Below are 8,397 nucleotides of genomic sequence, written 5' to 3' on the forward strand. Positions count from 1 at the left end.
TATTAACAGTCGGTGTACAGTGCCGTTTGGCGTGCATCATCCTTTTATCCATATACATACTGATACCAAGTTTCAATGTAATCCGCCAAAGCACTTCCAAGATATGGTTCCGTAAGGACGGACGCCAAAACAATATCCCTCGGCGGGTGATAATAAATACGCGCACATCATACACGTATATACGTGTACCGTTTTAAAGCACGTGCGCTGAAATGAAATATTTCATTCGACTACTCGAATCGTACTCGAATCGTTCTTGAAGATTGCACGAACACACGTGCAAATGGTGCAACTGGTTTGTATTTAAATATTCTATCTAGTTCTAAAAGGAAACCAACGGACTGCATCGGACTGCATGCGGACTGCATGTGTTTCTATATTGCACGATACTAAGATGGTATACATGCGTTACACTGAATAATTATAACTTACTAAGTAGAAGCTCTATTTGCGGAGAAATAACAGTGCTATTAAGTCCTGAACTGGACATAATGCATGTGCGTAAAGTGTAGACCCAGATAAGCCTGTGCTGTCCGCGGACTGCACAGGCTAATCTGGGACGACACTTCACGCACATGCATTATGCCCAGTTTTCTCAGAACGCGACTCAATTTAAAACGAGCCTCAAGGAAACAAAATAAGAGCATGAACAGGGAAAAACGCACAAAACCAAAAAAACGCGCAGTTTCCGATTTAATTACAATAAAAAGACTGCTTTACACTTAAAGCTTACAAACGGAAGTAAAAGCATAACCTTGATTGTTGTAATACGTGCAGGACTGCATAAACATGTGCATAAAAACGTACTGCTAGAGAACATTACTCCGGGACGCAATATGATTGAATTGTAGAGATTTATTTGTTTGGGCTTGGCAAAATGTATCAATGAACAAATAATAAGCAAGTAGATCTCAGGGACGGGCTTTTAATACAGCCTTTCACATATGAACTTGCGTGACTCTATAGCGGACATCTTACTCGCTCGGGAGACAAACTGTCGACTTTAAAATGTCAACTTGAAACGCGCCTGCTATGCATAACCAGCAGAGCGGATCGACATGCTATGTTCAAGTTGGTCTATACATTCTAAACTATCCAAGCAGTCTGGGCGCTTTCCTCTATCCTTAACCCATTTATTCCTAATGAACTCTCCCATCCTTCTAAATTGGATCAATTTATTTCCAAAACTAGGGATGTCTAGTATATTTATTTCTATATTTAGAAGATTTCTTACAGAAATTCCTTTCAGCAAACAGCGCAGACCCTGATGAGACGCCGCATCCTGCGGCGTCTCATCTGAGTCTACGCTGTTTGCAAAGACCTTTTTCTAGACGCTAGGCATAAATGGGTTAAGACCAAACAAGGGCTGTCTGGCTAGCGCAGTTGTTGGTACTCGCGCTTCTCACCTAGGCGTCCGGGTTCAATTCCCCACCGAAAGCATGTGAGTTTGCTCGGTGGTCGGCATATCGTTCGTGTTAGGGATCTTTCGGGGGAACTCAGACCTCCCTTCACATCACAAGACCATACCAACATTGACATCATTTCAGTAACAACAAATTAGCTGAATATCGCTTCTATATTCAAAATTCGTTCCAATTTTCGCGAGTCTCGTAAGTTTATTAGGTAGGCGTTTTGGGATACACTCAGGTACCAAACATAATGTAGCATAACATTAGCGGGCATTGGATTGCACTCTGGTCTGCAGCTACGCTTGCCGCTTATGGCGTAAGACTCTTATTAAGTGCGTTTTATTAATCAAAATTGTTGACGTATAATAAAAATGAGAATTATTCAACATTTAAGTGGTCTCATAAATCTGAATGTTCAAGGACATCGATCTAAGATACTGCGAAAAAAAAATCAGAGTGCATGTATGTGCCTATATAAATTATGAAGATTAGTTCTGTTTCATTCCACGAAACGGCAATTTTGTTTGTTTGTGTTTAAATAATATCAAGTCGGTCCACTGATACCCGCGCCACATTGTGGAAATCTGTAATGGACTTCAGCATTTAAACTTGCGATATAAATAAATATCAAATCACGATAAAAACCGTCTAATATTTCGTTGGTGGATATCGTTGTCAAAACAAACAAAAATGTAAAACGCATGAAAGCAAAAATTGAACACTGGTATACAAAATTGCGATCGTTAAAGGTTGTTATATATCCCATCATTTACCACGTATATGCGAGTTATAACAATATGCGAGATTAATATAGGTTTATCGTTTTCGTACAACGGCCGTACTACGGCTGCAAAAAGGGAGAAATATATTAATTATTATTTTAATATTTGATATTAAAAGCACTTTTGTCGTCGTGTACGTTCATGTACAGAAATCTTAGAAGGCGTCGACACTCATGCTGTATATATGAAAACCCCGTATGTAATTAAACCACATGAGGTTCGCCTGCCATTCCGTGTTGCCATTGATTTTCTTCCTTTTTAATCGGATCATTTATGGTTCGATCTGCAAAAAGAGATGCTCTTAAATGATCCTTCTTAAAATAAAAATCCATGTAATGGTTCTACCCAGGAAACAGCATCGAAAGTGTTAATATTTGTCTATATTTAAACGCAATTTAGCTATAATCCATACATTTAAACATTGCACAGGTGTATGGTACGGTCAGATTAAGTGTGTAAGCTACTCACGGTCCGCTCACACACTCCAGTGCCCCCACCCTCTCACACCTACCGCACATCCTTACCCCCCAAACTACGACTGTTACCCCCTTACACTTAGGCATAACTCTATGACTGTAACCCCCTTGCACTTAGACATAACCCTACGACTGTAACCCCCTTGCACTTAGGCATAACTCTACGACTGTAACCCCCTTACACTTAGGCATAACTCTACAACTGTTACCCCCTTACACTTAGGCATAACTCTACGACTGTAACCCCCTTGCACTTAGGCATAACTATACGACTGTTACCCCTTACACTTTGACATAACCCTGCGACTGTAACCCCCTTGCACTTAGGCAAAACTCTACGACTGTAACCCCCTTACACTTAGGCATAACCCTACAACTGTTATCCCCTAACACTTAGGCATAACCCTACGACTGTAACATCTAACACTTAGGCATAATCATACGACTGTAACCTTTAACACTTAGGCATAACCCTACGGCTGTAACCTCTAACACTAAGGCATAACCCTACGACTGTAACCCCTTAACACTAAGTCATAACCCTACGAATGTAGCCCCCTAACACTTAGGCATAACCCTACGGCTGTAACCTCTAACACTTAGGCATAATCCTACGACTTTTACCTCTAACACTAAGGCATAACCATACGACTGTAACCTCTAACACATAGGCATAACGCTACGACTGTAGTTCTAACACTTAGGCATAACCCTACGACTGTAACCTCTTAACACTTAGGCAATACCCTACGACTGTAGCCCCTTAACACTTAGGCATAACCCTACGACTGTAACCTTTAACACTTAGGCATAACCCTACGGTTGTAACCTCTAACACTTAGGCATAACCCTACGACTGTAACCCCTTAACACTTAGGCATAACCCTACGATTGTAACCCCCTAACACTTAAGCATAACCATACGACTGCAACCTCTAACACTTAGGCATAACCCTACGACTGTAACCCCTTAACACTTAGGCATAACCCTACGATTGTAACCCCCTAACACTTAGGCATAACCCTACGACTGGTATCTTTAACACTCAGGCATAACCCTACGGTTGCAACCTCTAACACTTAGGCATAACCCTACGACTGTAACCCCTAACACTTAGGCATAACCATACGATTGTAACCCCCTAACACTTAGGCATAACCATACGACTGTAACCTCTAACACTTAGGCATAACCCTACGACTGTAACCTCTAACACTTAGGCATAACCATACGACTGTACCTCTAACACTTAGGCATAACCCTACGACTGTAACCCCTTAACACTTAGGCATAACCCTACGACTGTAACCCCCTAACACTTAGGCATAACCATACGAGTGTAACCCCTAACACTTAGGCATAACCCTACGACTGTAACCCCCTAACACTTAGGCATAACCCTACGACTGTAACCCCTAACACTTAGGCATAACCCTACGACTGTAACCCCTAACACTTAGGCATAACCATACGATTGTAACCCCCTAACACTTAGGCATAACCATACGATTGTAACCCCCTAACACTTAGGCATAACCCTACGACTGTAACCTCTAACACTTAGGCATAACCCTACGAATGTAACCTCTAACACTTAGGCATAACCATACGACTGTAACCTCTAACACTTAGGCATAACCCTACGACTGTAATATATATACGAATATACTTAAAATTGCTACACGTTTTAAAGTTCTAGCACAATGAGTGTGTGTGTGTGCATTTAATTTGAGCGCATAACATGTTTTATTTTTTAGTGCGTTTCTTTCTATACGATTCATCTTTCTCAATTTGCTTCGTTGCTTTACAAATGTATTTCTATTTTCATTTGTTTTTTTCACTCAAACATGGTTCAATGACATATATAAAGCATAGATATATTATGTAGATTAAGGTATGGTGTGTCATTATTTATTTCCCCTTAAAATAGAAAAACATTCGAAACTGAAACATAGAACTGCGACACGCAGATTCTTGTATGTAACATGCATATTTGGTTTCAAATACCTGCTTTATTTTTTGATCATAAAATAACATGACTAAAATTAAACCTGAAACGGGAAATAAATATTCTAATTTTGATATTTTAAATTGATTTTATCTGTCCCCTTAACACTTAGGGGAATTTGGTTTTCCCAAATACCATTCCTATATATGAATTATTTGCGATAAATTTCAAACAAAACCATTGTCCGTGTGTCCTTCCGGGCTATCTAAACTATAGTCAATTGAATTGTTAGGACAGTTTAGTTCAAATCCGTAAGGTGTATATTATATGTGTCGTATAATGGCCTTAAAGATGCCTTTACGTGACACTATTAAGTAACATACCTGTCGTACTTTCTCAATACGCAGGCACAATATTGTCAGTGAAGAGCGATATATTGGCTCTTTTTGACAAGGGTACTTCGGTTGGAGGGTTCACATTCTTTCACCTGCGCTTTTATTGCGTTCGGCTGGAGTCATATCATTTAGATTGAGAGAATAACGGCCGTTAATCACGGGCGCCATCTCTTTTTGGCGATCCATTATTAAATGAGCCAATGCTACTTCCGGGGTGGCGCTAAGGACCGGGTGTTTTGAAATTTCATGGATAATTCTGCAGGGTGAATATATGTTATTTGTTGTTGTTTTTTACAACTTATTTTGCATGATTTTAAAACTTCGGCAATGTAGTGCGATTAAGCGACGATTAATTCATTTACAAATGTATAGCAACATGCAATCACAATCCATTTGGAAATGTAGGGACCTTAACTAGTTGTGCCATGGTGGAGTTTTTGAAAACAAATTGATGTTTTTGCCTGTATGACAAGAAATTGTCATAAAACGATTGCGCTCAATATATACTAGTTGCAACATGCACAGACACATTGGCCTCTTGCGGATCCGTTAGATAATTTTGTATTTTTCCAAAAAAGATGGAGCCAATTCTAATGATGTGGCGCAAAGGACAGATGGTGACGCCAATGCCTGAATCACGACATGACCTACATTTGATAGATAATTTTCCTTTTCATATTTATTTTTATTTTTAAAGATGTATACATAAACCATAATACGTACAGAACATAAACACATTCTATAAAAAAAGATGTAAATATATAAGAAACCAACTCAATTAAGATGTCAGCAGCCTGAATAAAACATATTGTTCTATAAAAATCCAAAATGTGTGATACTAAATAAATCCAATAACAAAATTATCAACATTCTCAAAACAGTTCTCGTACAACAAATGTGTTTATACAGAAAGATAATTCGAGAAATAATCAAAACATGTTACTATTGCTTGAATCGATGAGATTTGTCCCCTTATCCAAATGCTTTATTCACCTTAATGGAAAAGATGAACGAATCTTAATCGTTAACTTTGTTATTATACTGAAGTTCCAGTTTAATTGCATATTCAATGGTCGAAATCATCAAAATATTTTTGCAACAAAGTCATGTTTCTTCAGAATTATGTAAAATTTAATTCTTCGATTATATTTCATTATCATCCATTTAAGTAAAAAGATCGAGCATTCAACCTGGAATACCACACATAAAACGTAGGTCGGTAAGTTCCTAAAGAAAATTAAGACAGCTAAAATTGTGCATTGGTGCCACCTCCTGTCATTAGCGCCACCTCCTTGGCATTGGCTCCATTTCAATATACAAAATTATCTATTTAATCGATTAGTGGCAAATGTTTTTGTGTGTGCAACAACATGTATTTGTACAAAGCAATGGTTTGATGTCTTTGGCGTATAATTGGACCGAAATTCGCTCGTCTCACACAAAATAAAACATCGATATGCTTTTTAAAAATGCCACCATGACATAACTCATAAAGGTCCTCACGTTTGCAAATGGGTTGTAGTTTTGTGTTTCTGTACACGTGTGGATAAATTAATCTTCGTTGCATCGCACAGCATGCGAACTATGTTGAAAATAATATAAAACTTACGCATCCTTTAGAATTATCCGTGAATTTTCAAAAACATGCGGTTCTTAGCGTCACCTCGAAAGTAGCATTGTCTCATTTATTAATGCATCGCCAAAAAGAGGTGGCGCCCGTGATTAACGGACCTGCCGTAGCTATCTACGAAAGTCATCATGACTCTCTCTCTCACTGTCTGCTCGTGCGTCCGTATATATAGATATATACACAGATGTCTCAAAGACACATAAGCATGCATTTCTTTGAATATTTAACGTGGCTAGATACGTCTTTTGCGGGGGGGGGGGGGGTCATGAAATAACGAAGTTGTCACTAAGTATCCGTCCGTCCGTTCTTTGTGAATCATACAGCAGGAAAAACAACAACATACAACTCATTCGAGCAAAACAAGCTCCAAATGAACATCATTAAAACGAGCAGCAAAGCGACATTTGAGCCCATAAGGTTAACTAAGGCACACACTAAATTGGGAAACAAGTAATCCTCGCGAATCGAATAAATATCAGCCTGTTGCGTAAAATACATTCATTAACATGCCCACACATTTCGGAAATGAGTAATACTTGTATTTACAAATATGAACTGAAGGTTTTGTGAACTTTAAAAGTCGAAACCGAAACCTGTTCCTATAAATAGAGGTGATGGAAACAACATTTTTCAAAAAATGTGTCTGGGATTCCAGTATTACGAAAACAAAAATATGTGTTGCATCACTGATTGCCAGCACACGGTTGAACATGGAATTTGATCCTTTTTTATTGCAATAATATATGTTTCATATAACGTTTTAGCTTTTGTTGCAATGCTGCTCTGAAGGTGGTTGAAGTTACATTTTATTGTATTTATTTTACATTGGATTTATCAATACATGAATTCAGAGATCGATTCGCCTATTGTTGTCATATGCTGTTTAAAGGGGCCTTTTCACAGATTTTGGCATATTTTGAAGTTTGTCATTAAATGCTTTATATTGATAAATGTAAACATTGGATCTTAAAAGCTCCAGTAAAAAATCAAGAATAAAATTTAAAAAAGGAAAAAAAGTAGCCGGTACCAGGGCTCGAACCAGTGACCCCCGGAGTCCTGGAGTTAGTCTGAAGTAAAAATGCATTACCCCTCGCGGCTATTCCGCCGAGTATACACTGTTTAAGTATTTTATACCTTATATAAGCAATCTTCGTAGTTTCGTAAATTAAAACGACAACAACAGAACTCTCCAAATTATTCAATCGTTTCGCGTTGCAACGCTTTATTTTTTTTAGGTTTTCAAATCGTCAAAAGATACATGTAATGGCTATATTAGACTATGGTAAATGTTCATTTATACTGTTTCCTCACAAATATCATAACTGAAACGAAAATTTGCGAATCTGAAACAACTTTTTTCAATTTTGTCAATTTACCAAACCGTGAAAAGATCCCTTTAAGCCATATCGTGCAACAATGTGTATTGTGTCATACGCGGTTAGAAAAGGATGCGCACTCACACAGTACTATGGAGTTACCCTGTCCGCTTTTAGACACGCAATGTGTTTGGTCTCATTAATGGAAAGGGTAGCTCCTTATCAGACTGCACGAATGAGGTCACGCTGGTCGCATATGATATGAGAGACGTTTTGACCTGTTTACCCTGTTAAATTGAGTAAAAAAATGTCAATTTCTGTGAACGGAAAACGCTTTAATTTGAAACAATTATCAACTTTCTTGAATGTGTGCTTTAATCGTAATGCGACCTTTAACATAATGTTTGTCAAGCCACAGTCTTTAATCGTTAAATGCTTTG

This window comes from Dreissena polymorpha, chromosome 2, assembly GCF_020536995.1.
Source record: "Dreissena polymorpha isolate Duluth1 chromosome 2, UMN_Dpol_1.0, whole genome shotgun sequence".
Taxonomy (NCBI): Eukaryota; Metazoa; Mollusca; class Bivalvia; order Myida; family Dreissenidae; genus Dreissena; species Dreissena polymorpha.